We start from the raw sequence: 16,055 nt of genomic DNA, 5'->3' as shown, positions 1-16,055 counted from the left end.
CCCCCCCCCCCCCCCCCCCCCCCCCCCACAGCCCTAGGGATACTTAGCAATGACCGGATAAATACTGATGCTACTAAATATTCTACAATGCATAAAATGATCCACCACAACAAAGGACTATCGCTCCCAAAGTATCAGTATTGCCAACATTGAGAAATTTCTAAGTGTTTCCTTAGCCTGGGTGCCCTTGTCAGATCTAGTCACTCTGGCATCTTTCTGTGTTTTAATTTCTTATCTGCCCAGTAATTCTTGGTATTTGTTTGAATTATTGTGCAGATCCTCTATCAGGATATAAGTCCTAAGAGAGCAGGAGCCTGGGCTGTATCCTAGGACTCTGGGATGCTGAGGTGGGTGGGTTACCTGAGGTCAGGAGTTCGAGACCAGCCTGGCCAAAATGGTAAAACCTTGTCTCTACTAAAAATTAGCCAGGTCTGGTGGTGGACGCCTGTAATCTCAGGTACTTGGGAGGCTCAGGCAGGAGAATCTCTTCAACCTGAGAGGCAGAGGTTGCAGTGAGCCAAGACTGCACCATTGCACTCCAGCCTGAGCAACAAGAACAAAACTCTGTCTCAAAAAAAACAAAAGTGGGCTGTGAGAATGAGAACCAGAAGCATAAAAGGTGTCCACAACATCCAGCAATTGTGAACATTAAATGACAAATATAACATTTATCAGTAGTATCTGGCACATTGGTAGTGTTCTCTAAGTATTAGCCATTTTACATTAATGTTTCTACTGACCTATACTTAATAAGGATTAATGATGTTATTATTTGATATAAAAAAACACTAGATTGGGATTTGGAAAACTTGGTTCATTTCAGGTCTACCAGATAAATTGTGCTCTAATTTTTTTCAAACATGTTTTGAGTGTCTGCAAAGTACAAGGTGCTGAACTCTTGCAACAGACAATACAAAGTAACTAGAACTAATTTGCCTTTGAGAACTTGATATCTATTGGAGGAGATAAGACAAGTATGCAGATAGCTAAAACACAAGTCAGAAAGTAATACTACATTTTATTTATTCTAAAATGCATATCCCCTACCCGATCCCAACCCTGCTCTCTGATTTCAATACGTCTAAATCCAGGATTGTTTTAATAGATGACATCTCAGATTTGATGGAATAAGATAAATTTCACTAGAGAGATACCAATAAACTTCCATGGGAATCAAAAGGAGAGGGTAGTTATCTCTAGCTGGGGACTGTGGGGGAATGAGGAAATACATATAAAGTGACAAAAATAGCAGACATATTAGTCAACATTAGAAAGTGTCCTTGGTTTTCTTCTCTCTGAAATGAATGGATTAGACTAGATTACAAGTCACTCTATTAGTAGTTTGAAGTCTTACGTGGTAGCTCTGGAAGCTTCTTGCAGCTGCTATATTCCCTGCCCACCTGTTCCTTCTGCAGAGATTTATCAGGTCTGCCAGTAAGGAGAGTCAATTTGCTGTGGGACTCTCCTGGTGCTTCTAGGTGCTCTTGGACCTGTCGGACTCACATTGTAATTGTTTCTCAGGTTATGCCAGGCAACTACCCATGTCTGTCATTGTCACAAGACAGTAAACTCCGTGGTATAGGGGCTGTGTATGTTGGGTGTCGAGTTATTTATGCCCACATACGAAGAACAGTTTTTGGCACATCATTAAGCCCTCATACGTACTGGCTGAATCGATAGTAAAAGGTAATACATTTCTTATCTGAACCTACTAACACCTTACTTGGATGACCAGCTAAACTGAATCATTTAGGAAAATGGAATGGTTGAGAAATGGTCGATAAGTATTTTCCCAAATGTAGCCTGGGTCCTTCAAAACTAGATGATACAAATGAATTTTTTATGCTTCAATAAACTCCATTTTTTTTTTTTTTCCAACTGAAAAGTTCCAACTTGACCTTTTTTTTTTTTTTTTTTTTTTTTTTCCTGTGGAAAGCAAGAACCTGATCAATCTTTTTGAAGTGGCTAAACTATATGTTTAGGCCATTTGGGGACAAATTTGAATGCTCAGTGAGGTTAGAATTCTGTTAAGTTCGATGTGGTGCGCAGGGCCAGCCATCTTGTGAAAAAGTGAAGAGAAGTAATTCTCATGGCTGATTTTTAACATAATTAGTTTCACAGCTTCCATTTTTGGAAAAAACATTAGGGATAGCACTGATTCAGAAACAATATGATGAGACAGCATTAGAGGAGAAAGAAAATGTCACTTTTAACTTGTGCAGAATGTTCAGAGATAAACCAGAAATCTTCCCCCGTTGGTAAAATAAACAAGCAAAAGCTGGTGAACTAGACCCAAGGAACCCTGCCAAAGTCAATTGCCCCGGACATTTTGCAGTCCTGTGCTCATTTCTATTTCATTTGGTTATTCCTGTCTTTCCAATACTCCATCATCTTTAATCAAGCATAAAATTAAACTGGGAAGCAATATTTTCTGGTTTCTATTCTATTTTTTTCATCCTCATCAGAATCTAAACTTATACCTAAGCAAGTATTCACATGTAGAAGAAACTCTCTAACCATGTTCTGAACTCTTCTAATCATGATTATGATTGTACATTCTTAGGAAAAAGTGTTTTAAATGAACCAATATTATTACTACTCTTTATAATTTGTTATTTATCCCTTGAATAAAGTAATTAGCTTGAAAATATTTGGAGCATTTTTGGAAAGCTCCTTGGTAACTGTTATACAAAACTTGAAAATTAGTTGCCTATGATGCATATTTGGCATAGAAATGTCTTCTTGCCCTGCAAAGGTATTTTTTTTTTTTAGTTTATAATTTATAATCCAGCAGGTTTTATATAAAAATGTAAATGTCTTACCCTTCTTTAAAAAAATTTAGAAGGTCTGATAATCTAAGACTCTTCAATTAAGCCAAAAAATATTTCCTGAGTACCTCCTATGTGCCAGGCACTACATCAGTCAGTTACCTAGAGCCCTGCAGCAGCCATCTCCTCTTAGAGGAGGGTTGGTAGCTGTGTATGTTCTACTGTGTTCCATGGTCCAAGACACTGCAATGAGGCTTGTTCTCCGTAGCTGTTTATCATCACCCTTGCATGGTTGATTTACTCATCATGGAGAAAAGAATACTTATTTCAACATGTGGCAGAAATGGCAAGCCATCTAATAATTATTTGGAGCTGCCTTTGGAAAGTGGCTTCTTAACCATGTACTACATTTCACAGCCCTCTTTTTATACAAGCCATGTAACAAATTTTCATTTATGGAATGTAAGCAGAAGTAATGGATTTCAATCTTGACAAGGTTTCTGAGAGAGAGAGAGAGAGAAAAAGAGTCTGCACCCTCTTTTCTTGCTTTGAGGTTGGGATTGGAATATCCTAGATTCTCAGGACCACAGGATGAAAGCAGCCTGGGTCCCTGGGTTCCATATGGAAGAAAGGCACTCCTTCAGCACAAACATACGCAGTGAATGATTACACTGGGGTTTAACATTAATTTAGGTAAGACGACGTGTCTTTTGCCAAAACTGGAAACACTAATGATTACTCAAGATACTGAAATGTTTCAAAAGAAGAAGAATCACTTGCCCAATGCAATAGTTTATGGTATCTACCTGACACCTGTAGGAATTTGAGTTTGAGACTCCTTCCTTAATTAAATAGATCATTGGTTTTCATACAATTTTGTGCTTTTGCTCAAGCAACTAGCAACTCTATTGCCAGAGTAAATTTAGTCATGAATTCAGAAAGCTGTAAACAAAGCTCTAAAATTTTAAACAAAAGGAAAATGGCTTGAGAAATTATTTTCAAAAATTCTATATTCATAAATTTATCTATAGAAGACTCTAAAGTATAAATAAAGTATAATAAAATTAAGGATTCTTAGAGTTCAAGGAAGTGTAGAGTCATCCAACCTTACCCTTTATACCAATGTGTGAATTATCTGTTTTTATGTTTAGGTCTCGTTTCTTTGTAAGTACTTGCAGTGATGGGGAACGCTTAACCACACAAGACAACTTTATTGAACAGTCATTGTTAGATTTTCCTTTATCATTTTAGATAAAATATGTCATTCATACCTATCACTGACTTTAACAAATTCTGTTCTCAAATGCCTAGGAGTTTACACAGGATTTCTCTTCCATGTGTTTATGTAACAGCCCTTTACTTACTGGAAGATAGATGTCAAATGTCATGTGCACTACTAAATCTTAATTTTTCTACACTAAACACCCTCAGTTATTTCAACTGTTACACATATTTATTATGCCATCATAATCTTGATTGACTCTTCTAGAAGCTCTCCATTAGTTTCTAGGTATATTCTTAATAGCCTATTTTTATTATAATTTTGCATTTGCTTTAGACCATCCTCATCAATCTGTTGAAAGATATTACAACAGTTGAAATATATGGTTGACATCACAGATCTTTCTGGTAAGTACAGCCAATATTTGCCATCTGTTTTTTCAACCTAATGTATTAATCCTTCATCTGGCAGTTTGAAGTATTTCCACAGCTTTCTTACATCTCAGTACTTAACAACTTACAGTTTCTGCAGATTTTGTCTGAGGGGAAAGTTGATTTTGTCTCCCTGGAAACCTATTTGTTTATTCTTTCAGAATAAACTAGAATTTATAAGAGATTTGGAGGCAACCTCAAACTTGAGATACTTTTTCACTGCAATTTATTTATTTATTTATTTATTTTTTGGAGATGGAGTCTCGCTCTGTCGCCCAAGCTGGAGTGCAGTGGCCGGATCTCAGCTCACTGCAAGCTCCGCCTCCCGGGTTCACGCCATTCTCCTGCCTCAGCCTCCGGAGCAGCTGGGACTACAGGCCCCCGCCACCTCGCCCGGCTAGTTTTTTGTATTTTTTAGTAGAGACGGGGTTTCACCGGGTTAGCCAGGATGGTCTCGATCTCCTGACCTCGTGATCCGCCCACCTCGCCCTCCCAAAGTGCTGGGATTACAGGCTTGAGCCACCGCGCCCGGCCTTCACTGCAATTTTTAAATAGATAATTATTTTCCCATTTCTTCTTCATATTTCTTAACTACCTTCAGGTCCCTGCATTTCTAAATATCTGTAATTTCCTATGGATTTCTGAAGCTTTCTGTATTCTAACTTTGTGCAACTTGAGGAAAATATTATTTTATTTTTCTGTATATCAGATAGGATGCTTCATGGCTCTAATTACTCATAGAAGTTGGTGAAGCAAAAATACAACTCTAATCTTATAACTAAACTTTCTTAAAAGAGAAACTTCCTGTCTTAGATAGCTCAGACAACTTATCCTAGACCAGGTGAGACTTACACTAAAGTTTCTTCAAACAAATATAGTTATTGTCCTTCAGTTGAAAACTTTGCATTTCTAGCTTCTTTTTCTTTCAAGGGTTTCCCCACTTCTTTTTCCTGGTTCTCATTTCTTAAGATGCTGGGAATCTTATATGGTGATGGTGGAAGGAGGAAGAGTGTGGTCTATGTACTCGCCCACTTAGCACTGGGAGGTAATCCAACATTCCAGGAGGAGTTTTAGGCTGGTTCTATCTGCCACTGATCTCGAAGGGTTTAGTGACCAGTTGTTAATGCCCTCACAGCAGCAGTGACTAAAGTGCTGGCACTGTAGTATGTCACATGGGGTGGTTGGAGGGCCCAGGTAGGTCTCCATGAGATTTCATGGCATGAGTGATCCTTCGAACTTCACCCCAGAGAGGCTTCCAGATAACTCATGACAAGTTTCTCTTGGGGACTGATGGATTGATTGACATACCCAGCTATGTTTGTATCTTCTTATAAGTCCATAGGAAATTTAGAATTATCTTCTGTACCAAATTTAATTTCAAAGAATACTATGGATGATTCTCTTTTCAGTCTAGACATAACTTTGCCCATATCACTTACAATCTACCCCCAATGAATTTGAAGATTCTGCTGTCAAGTAACTCCAGTTAAACAGTGGTTTATAGGTCTCTAGATTCTGAGCCCTTCCCTCAATTTGCTGGGAGGACTATTTTTATGGTGTCATTTCTTTCCCCCAGTGATTACTGAGGGAACAGGTAGGATGATACAAACTGCTCTATCAATTAGCCTTCACTCTTTATTCACCTCACTTTATGGCTGGGGAAAGGAACCAGCTTTTCAGGCTTGAATATTTTTCCCAGTTCTTATACTTGGTGAGTTGTCTTCAAACCAGGTAGTTGAAGCCACCTCATTTATTGGTGGTCTGTACAGGGGGATTAGAGAGAATTATATAGATGTAGTCACTATATGGCTCAAATAGAAGCCACAACTATCAACCAGTTACATGCAGTTGTCAAAGACAGCTTTAGTTTTGAGATTTTTTGAGACCTTTTTCAAAGCATATTGACACTGGATAGTGGTCAGATTAATAAAGTAAAGATTTTCATTTGATGAAGTACTTCTCTGACCAAAATGTAGAACTGAGGAAACAACCCATGCAATTGTGCATTTTTGAAAGATAATTTTGGAAATTGTATTCCTCTTTTCATCTTTTGCAGAGCTACTCTTGAACAGTTTCATAACTCAGATAACTGAAAAATAAAGCCTATCTCTCAGTCCACCTGTCTATATTCAGTAAGCCACTAACTACTTGGGATATGAAAAGAGAACCTGGTACTTGCCTTGAGGGATGGTTTTTATATTTTTTAAAAAAGCTGTAATACAAAAGGCAAAGGATACGTGGCAGAGACTGTTTGTGGCTCATAAAGTCTGAAATATTTACTGTCATGACCTTTACAGACAAATTTTGTAGACCCCGGCCTTAACAGAGCTTACCACCTAGTCACTGATGGCATTGTTACTGGAATATGGTATTTTCATTTGTATTTTTAAACATTCCTTTATATTTATTATTTTGTTATTTTTGTTATTGATGTGACTTAGTCTTTAATATCTGGAGACATTTTATCTAATTTTCAATAATTTTTCTGTGATTCTTATAATCTGTTCATTAACTTTTTTTTAGACAGAATCTTGTTCTGTTGTCCAGTCTGCAGTGAAGTGGCCCTATCTCAGCTTACTGCGGTTCCAGCCATTCTCCTGCCTCCGCCTCTGGAGTATCTGGGACTACAGGCCTGCACCACCATGCCCAGAGAACTTTTTGTATTTTTAGTAGAGATGTGGGTTTCACCATGTTGGCCAGGCCCTAACCTCAAGTGAAGTGATCCACCCACCTCAGCCTCCCAGAGGGTTAATATTACAGGCATGAACCACTGCGCCCACCCTATTCATTAACTTTTATTTATTTTTTCCTTTTATTTTTTGAGACAGAATTTCGCTCTTTCGTTGCCCAGGCTGGAGTGCAATGGCACGATCTCGGCTTATTGAAACCTCCACCTCCCGGGTGCAAGCAATTCTCCTGCCTCAGCCTCCCACGTAGCTGAGATTACAGGCGCATGCCAGCATGCCCGGGTACTTTTGTGTTTTTAGTAAAGACGGTGTTTTACTATGGCGGCCAGGCCAGTCTCCAACCCCTGACTTCAGGTGATCTGTCTGTCTTGGCCTCTCAAAGTGCTGGGATTATAGGCACGAGCCACTGTACCCAGACAGGCACGAGCCACTGTACCCAGACTTTTAGTTTTTAGTTTTCTTTTCTTTTCTTTTTTTTTTTTTTTTTGAGACTGAGTCTTGCCCTCTCGCCCAAGCTGGAGTGCAGTGGGCAATCTTGGTGCACTGCAACCTCCGCCTCCCAGTTTCAAGCAATTCTGACTCAGCCCCTCCAACTAGCTGGGACCTCAGGCGCTCTTTACCATGCCCTGCTAATTTTTGTATTTTTAGTAGACACGGGATTTCACCACTCCTGACTTCAGATGATCCACCCACCTCGGCCTCCCGGAGTGCTGGAATTACAGGCGTGAGCCACTGGACTGGACCCGGGCCTGTTCATTAACTTTTGACCTCCCTTTCTTACTATACAAGTCCATGAAGACTTTTTTTTTTTTTTTTTTTTTTTTTTTTTTTTTTTTGTGACGGTTTCTCGCTCTGTAGCCCAGGCTGGAGTGCAGTGGTGCGATCTCGGCTCACTGCAAGCTCCGCCTCCCGGGTTCACGCCATTCTCCTGCCTCAGCCTCCCAAGTAGCTGGGACTATAGGTGCCCACCAAGCCTGGCTAATTTTTTGTATTTTTAGTAGAGACAGGGTTTCACCGTGTTAGTCAGGATGGTCTCAGTCTCCTGACCTCGTGATTCGCCCGCCTCAGACTCCCAAAGTGCTGGGATTACAGGCATGAGCCACCATGCCTTCCTCCATGCAGCTCTTTTACTTAATTTACATAGTCTCTTGGGAAAAATAAAAAAGAGTATGTTAAGACCACATTAAATCATCAAATTGATTTCCTATATTTGATCCAGGTGTTGTTCAGCTGTATTTAGTAAACAATTGTATATTTTAAAAAAAATACTTATTTGAATGAATTGTTTGCCATTTGCCTTGAGTTGATTTCTCAATTCACTCAAAAATATCAATGTTTGTGTATAGATAGATAGATAGATAGATAGATAGATAGATAGAGGTGTGGACAGAAAGACAGATTTCTTCATCCAAGACAAGTGTGACATATAATCATATTAGATTGTCCCCAGATTGACTTACTGCTATATTTCAACACCGTTACCTTAAATTCAGCGTGTTTCACTATATATTTTCAGAAAGAGTTTAGTCACAGCCATCTAATCTAAATATTTTCTTCAGGATATTAAAGAAAAATATTATTTTAAAAACCAAGTGACTTCTAAATGCTTCTATTAAAACCACAGTTATATCAGAATTTCCTGAATTTGAAGGGTCATGATGGATTATGCCCTTTTCCATATGAAAGGAGTTAGAATTTAGAGGTGTTTTGCTATGTCAGCTTTGTGTACATAACAATTCAAATACTCTTAAAATTGGTATAGCACAACTCATATGCTTTTCTTCTTGTTATTACTTGAATTATTCTAATCCTTGTCATGTATCTATTGATTATACTCTTCTTTTATGACATTTATTATGCCAAATAGAAACAGGAACCGCATAATAATTAAAACATGCTGAAATATGTCAAATGATTTCCATGATGAATATTCCTGCCAACTCCAGAGAAGTAATACCATATTAGAGTTCTTTCAGTTCTCCAAATATGCCAAAACCGTCGCTTCCATGGGGGCCCTTGCTGACATTCTCCTGGGATGTTCTTTCACCAACTCTTTGCCTCACCGATTCTCTCATTTTTCAGGGGATGTATAATCTACAGTCCGTGATTACTTGGACTAGATTCACCCCAATCCATATCTACAGGTTGTGGAGTGCTGGAGTTTGAATCATTGGCATGTCCTTTCCTACTTTATAGTACAAACCTCTAGATCAGTTTTACGTAGACTTTTTTTTTTTTTCAAATTATCTACTGTTTGCTCCTCAATACTGTTTTCTAAAATAGGCAGCATATAAAATCCTCTTCCAGAGGGTTTTAAATTATTTAACTTACTTATTTTAATCCAAGAAGATGAGGCTAATGTGTTCAGTGGAAATACAGACAGTTGAAAGAGTTGCTCCTCAAATGGTAATGCCAGGAAAAGCTCCTCAAAACCACCAGTCTGAAATTTACATCATATATTAAAGTTCAGGGAGTAACATCCTTTTGTAATTCTCAGGATTAGAGAAACAGTGCAGCAGTGATTCCTTTATAAATACAGACATGAGAATTTGGCATGAAACGTCTAAACCATATCCATGACAAAACATTTAGTATACATACCTAGAGTCTGAATGTGAGCCGTAAATATAGTTATAATTAAACAGTGCTTACAGATTTTACTGTGTAAAACTTAATAACTGTAAATAAACTATGGATTTACTTTTGGAATCAGTTCTTTGGACTAGAGTATTGCTCATTAATGACAATAAAAAGTCTTTATCTGCTATTGAATGTATGCTAATCTCTATCTGTGTTTGTGTATGTATTTTTAATATTCTTTAAGCAATAATTTTCAAATTAGTCTTTTGTATGTGTTTTATGCCAGTTGCCATCCTCTCACCATTTTAAATGCCTATACACTTGTCTAGATATATGAAAATGTCAGTAATAGGGAAAACAAAGCCATCCCAATTCCTAGAGCTTTGCACATTACATATTTTATATTGAATTTTGCATATCTTTTCAGCTATTCCAGTAAAATGCCAATAATTACAGGTGAATAAATAATCAAATTGGTCAGTTTCTTTCTGTATGGGAAGGTGTTCTTTATATTTTCTATTGTTTTATCTTACTAGAGTTCCATGATTTAAAGGACAGGGTTGCTACTGTTTCCCAAAAGAACATGTTTTCTGGTGCAGAGTGTCAAGTAGAAAAACATAGAATTCGAGTTGGAACATCTAGATCCCAGTTCCAGCTCAACTATTACTAGCAGAGCAGTCATTTAATTATCTGTGAAAATAAGAATGGTAAGAATACTTCACAAGTTCTTAGCAGTGCCCAAATGAGATGTTACATAAGAAAACATTTGGTCAAGTTCTAACCATAAATTAATATAATCAATTATTTAGCTTACTTCTTTTGTGTTCCCCTTAAGAGGACTTTTATTTCACTCCAGAGCAATATCACCCTTGTTGAGAATGTATAAAATTGGGTCTTAGAGGAGGCAAAAAAATTCCCTTATGTTTCATACATACTAGACACAGATATAAATACAGCATATAAAAATACATACAGTAGGCCGGGTGCGGTGGCTCACGCCTGTAATCCCAGCACTTTGGGAAGCTGAGGCAGGCGGATCACCTGAGGTCAGGAGTTTCAGACCAGCCTGGTCAACATAGTGAAACCCCATCTCTACTAAAAATACCAAAAATTAGGCGGGCATGGTGGCAGGCATCTGTAATCCCAGCTACTCAGGAGGCTGAGACAGGAGAATCGCTTGAACCCAGGAGGCAGAGGTTGCAGTGAGCTGAGATCATGCCAGTGCACTCCAGCTTGGGCAACAAGAGTGAAACTCTGTCTCAAAAAAAAAAAAAAAAACTCTGTGTGTGTGTGTGTGTATATATATATATATACACACACACACACACACACACACACACAAATATATACACACACACATATATATACATAAGTGTATAAATATATATACATACACATATACATACACACACATACAGTGTAGCTATGATATTAAAATTTTATGAGGAGAGCAATTAGAAAAATATCTCTAAAAAGGCTCCTTAGGTAATAATGCAAAAAAAAAAAAAGTTGCAAAATGCTGCATTATAGTGCTATACTGCAGGTGTGAGTCTCAGCCTACACATTAAGTGTGGATGAAATTTAATTTTCTTGTTTCTGGTTCTTCTGTAAGCAAACTTGTTTATTTCATGCCCCCATTCTACCAGAAGGAAGACATGTACTCTAAATCAATTAAGGGAATCACACATCTGCCTTTGCCTATTTCCAGAATCACACCTGTGTTCTTGGTAGCTTAGGATGTTTGGGGGAACTGCCCCTCCTGTGAATTCTGAGATCTCTGAGGAGGTGAAAATCACTCTCAGGTGCTTCCTCACTTCTTTTTAGTGCACAAGTCAAAAGTGGCTGCTGCCTTGCTACTCTAGAGCTGCAGGAATCTTGGTAGAGCTCTCCGAGGCCTGCCTAGATCCTCTCTCCAGATGGTTCTGCTCTGTTCACCTTTTTGGATATGAGAAATTCAGGGATTCTGCCCACATTCTGGGCTCTCTCCAAATACAGGAGCCAAGTATTCCTAAGTATTTAAATTCATCAACACTGTCTCTGGTGTCTTTATGTTACCAGCTACCCAACCCCATGGTTCAGCCTACGGGTAGAAGGTGGAGTGGGATATGAATAGCCTAAGATCCTTTTGGAATAATATTCTCAAAACTATTATCCCTTCCAGGTGTTTTAGGAGTGTATCTTGAAACTTAAAGAACAAAAATGTATTTCTTAAATCAACCCGTCCTCGGAATAAGCCTACCCTGAGGAAATGGCTGGCTCATAATTAAATGGAGGAAGAATCACCATATAACGTGGAAGTGTATGAGTGGGGGGGGGGGGGGTCAGTGGTGATGAGTGTATGCAGGAGGATTTTATTTAAAAGTTCAGGATATTTTTCTCACTTTGTTAGTTTGTTATAGAACAGCTTATTCTTTCTTTTCAACATCCTTACTGAGATATAACTTATATACATACAATTTATCCACTGTAAGTTTACAATTGAATAATTTTTAGCAAATTTATAGTGTTATGCAATCACAGCTACAATCCAGTATTAAAACATTTCCATCACTCTCCAAAAATTCTCAAAAGCGTGTTTGCACTCAATCTCGGCTCCCATCCCAGCCAAAGGCAAACACTAATCTGTTTTCTGTTTCTATAAATTTGCCTTTTCTGGATATTTCATATGAATGAAATAATGTTACCGGTAGAAAGGACCCGAGTTACCCCAAGTTACTGGCAACATATCTGCACACGTGCGCAGCAACTTCAGCCCTTGCCTCCTCAGAAGAAAGAATTTGACTGAGAGGCATAAAGAAGAAGAGACGAAGGCAAGTTTCAGAGCAGGAGTGGAAGTTATTTAAAAAGGCTTTAGAATGGAAAGAAAGAAAGATATTCTTGGAAGAGACCCAAGCAGGAACAGGAAGGTTAAAAAGAGCATGTAACCTAGATCCTAGAGCTTCATAGGCTCATCTCTTAGGATATGCATGCACAGTTCCCTCCTTACCATTGGGAACTGATGAGGCACGATGTGTTTAAGAAGTTGTACTCATGACCATCTGAGGCTTTGTTCCTTTTTCCCGTAGAATGCACCTGGAGGATCATATTTCCCCATTTTGTCTCTTAACCCACATGCCCAGGAAGTTTCTTCTCCCTAACACTATCTTTAGTGTTAATAGCTGTGGATCATCAGGAGATTGTTCTCCCCTGGCTTTAGAGAGGTAGTATAATTATCAAACTATTACCTGATATTCCTACTGGGTGTGGGGAGAGCTCTCTCCTGCCCCACTCATGCCTATCTAACTAGCTGTGAAAATAGTATAATATGTAAGATTTGTATCAACCTTCTTTCACTTAGGCTAATATTTTTGAATAAAGTTCATCTGTGCGTGCTGTTGCATATGTCTGAACTGCATTCCATTTTGTTGTTGAATAGTGTTCCATTTTGTGGATATACCGCATTTTGTTTATCTGTTTACCATTTGACAGACGTTTGAATTATATCCGGTTTTTGGCTACAGAACTCCTATGAATATTGGAAGTATTTTTGTGGACATGTGTTTTCATTTCTCTTGGGTAGATTTCTAGGAAGGGATTTGTTGACTTATGTGGTAAGTTTATGGTTAGCATTTTAAGAACGTGCCAAACTGGTTTGCAAAGAGGCTGTACTAGTTTACTTTCTCATCTGCATAGTTTTTTCACACCCTCTTCAATAATTGGTATTGTATGTATTGTAATTATAGTCATTGTAGTATATATTGTCATATGTCATTGTGGTTTTAACTTGCGTTTCCCTAATAACTAATGATGTGAAACATGTTTCATATGTTTATTAGCCATTGATATATCTTCTTTGGTGAAATATCTACTAATCTCTTGCTTATTTTAAAAATTGGGTTGTATATCTTTTTGTCATTGAGTTATATGATTTCTTTGTATATTCTGAGTACAAGTTTTATCAGGTATATAGTTTTCAAATATTTCCCAGTATGTGACTTATCTTTTGGATTTCTTCATTTTTTGCTAACCTCCAGTATTCAAATCTTTTCAATTTCGTAATGGTGTCTTTGGAAGCAGAAAAGTTTTTCATTTCAATGAAGGCTAATTTACCAGGGTTTTTTTAATTTTTATTTTTATGGTTTGTGCATTTGTTGTCATATCTAAGAATACTTTGCTTGAAATTACTGCTTTGCCTAACCCAAGGTCACAAAAATTTTCTCATTTTTTTCTTTTAAAAGTTTTATGAGTTATATTTCAGTTTATGATCCATTTGTTATTACACATCCCTCCTTTCTTATACTGACCTGAAAAAAAAGATTTAGTTTAGCTATGACCAGAATGAGTACTGGGTCTGTGGAAGGGCCAAGCAATTAGAATATAATTCAGAAGTCGTACATAGTGAAAGACACACTTAGATATGGTCAACAAGCATTTCACTGCATGGGAGGGGCTCTAAAGTGCACATCAGGATGAACTCCCACCCCTTAGATGTCAAGGAGCTTATGCCATATTGGTATGAGGAATGGCTTATTTTCTGATGTCCACATATGAAACTATTTCAACCGCCACTAGAAACTCCAAAAGAGTTTTTGTTTTGTATTACTTATGTTAAAGCAAACTAAATATGGCCTGAGAAGGACTCTGTACATCTATATTTGAGTCCTTGTGGATGAACTGCAACCTAACTTAACAGGTAGACAAGATTGAAAACCTAACTTAGGAGTATGCACCTGTGATAATTGCTGAGTCTTGGCCAATCCCAACAGCCATACTTCAACCAGTCATACACTGCTGAATGTTCAAACACCGGGTTGTAACTACTCAAAATATTTCTGTACCTCATGTCTGATTTCTGCACCTCACTTCACTTTTTTCTGTCTCTAAATTTGTTCAGATCGCCAGGCACCCTGCAGTCTCTCTGAATCTGTTGTGATTCTGGGTGCTGCCCAATTTGGAAACCCTTCATTGCTCAGTTAAACTCCTTTAAAGTTAATTTGGCTGAAGGTCTTAACACTTAGATATATTTTGTAAAAGTAAATGTAACACATAAACTTAATTCAGGATTGATATTGACCTTCTGGAGCCTTCTCCTCTGGGATCAGGGAGGAAATACCCGTTGTTTTTGAAAAAATAACAATGCAGGTTTCACGTTCAGCTTCCACTGGGGCAAGTAAAGCTCCCTGGGCAGTCACCCGACTACACAGAAGTAAAGGGCTGGCTCCTGGGAATACAGAGGCTCACTTGCGTCTTCTTATTGGTCATGCCTTGGCATGGTTCTTCCCTACTCTAGTCAAGCAGATTCTCATTAGGTTGATGCAAAAGTAATTAAAAGTATTGGCAAAAATTGCAATTACTTTTGCACCAACTAATAGTAAACAAAGCACCTGCAAAAACCCAAGATACTACTTCTTAAACTCCTTTTGGATAAGAAGAGCTTTTCCATGGCTTGGACTGAGGACCTATGCCCCAGAGGTGCCATTCTGACTAGATTGTGTAGAGGGGGTGCAGGAGATAAAAAATCGCTCAAATGAAAATGACAGTCACTGGTGCCCTGCCTGTTCCATTCCTCTGCATTCTCCCCTTCGCATGTCACCCTGACCATATCTTTAGGCTTCTTTAGTTGTAGCTGCAGATGTGGTTAGCATGACATGTGCAGGGGAGAGGTGTAGGGGAGAGGTGCAGAGGAATGGGATGGACAGGGAAAATGATCCTTGGGATAGTGGTCTGCCTACTGGCCTTCACTTCTTGGCCTTGCCGTGGGTAGTCACAGAGTCCAAGCTTTACGCGTGGTGTCTTCATCCCCCAGAAACTGCATAGGCTTGATGGATTTCGAGTTCTTATCTAACTCATAGACAATAAGAATACCAGTTGGCAGGTGCGGCTCCACAATAGCTTCTCCAGAGGACCTTCCAGGTACTTAATGTCCAGAAGGCTGATGCCATGGGCTGCAGTCCATACCTGTTTCCCCTCCTTCATCTGGGCAGCTATTACTTAATTTTGAAAGGGCACTGTCTGAAAGACACTCTTGCCTTTCAGACCCTCACAGGAGAGTAGTTGATCCTCAATGAGGTCTCCATCCTTGTGATCTTTACTGAGGTTGCTGTAGAAGGGGTAGCTTTGGTGGAGGTGTTGGGATGGCATAGGAGGTCTCCAGGTTTTCACCTTGGCCTCACCATGCTTGGCAGTAGTTTCTGCTTTATTGAGGCCAGTGAGATCCCCACAGTGTCATTCATTGAGACACCAAGTCTTTAATACAGGAAGCCACTTCTGGTCAATGGCATCCAGCACTATCTAGTGGGTCAGGATTGCTCTCTCTTCTGCACTGAGAAGAAGCACATGTCAAGCTCATAGGCAGCATCTCACAGAGCCTGCATGATGCCCTTTGCTT

Source organism: Piliocolobus tephrosceles, chromosome 7 (genome assembly GCF_002776525.5).
Source record: "Piliocolobus tephrosceles isolate RC106 chromosome 7, ASM277652v3, whole genome shotgun sequence".
Taxonomy (NCBI): Eukaryota; Metazoa; Chordata; class Mammalia; order Primates; family Cercopithecidae; genus Piliocolobus; species Piliocolobus tephrosceles.
The sequence above is the reverse complement of the archived record's forward strand: the minus strand, read 5'-3'. Positions refer to the sequence as shown.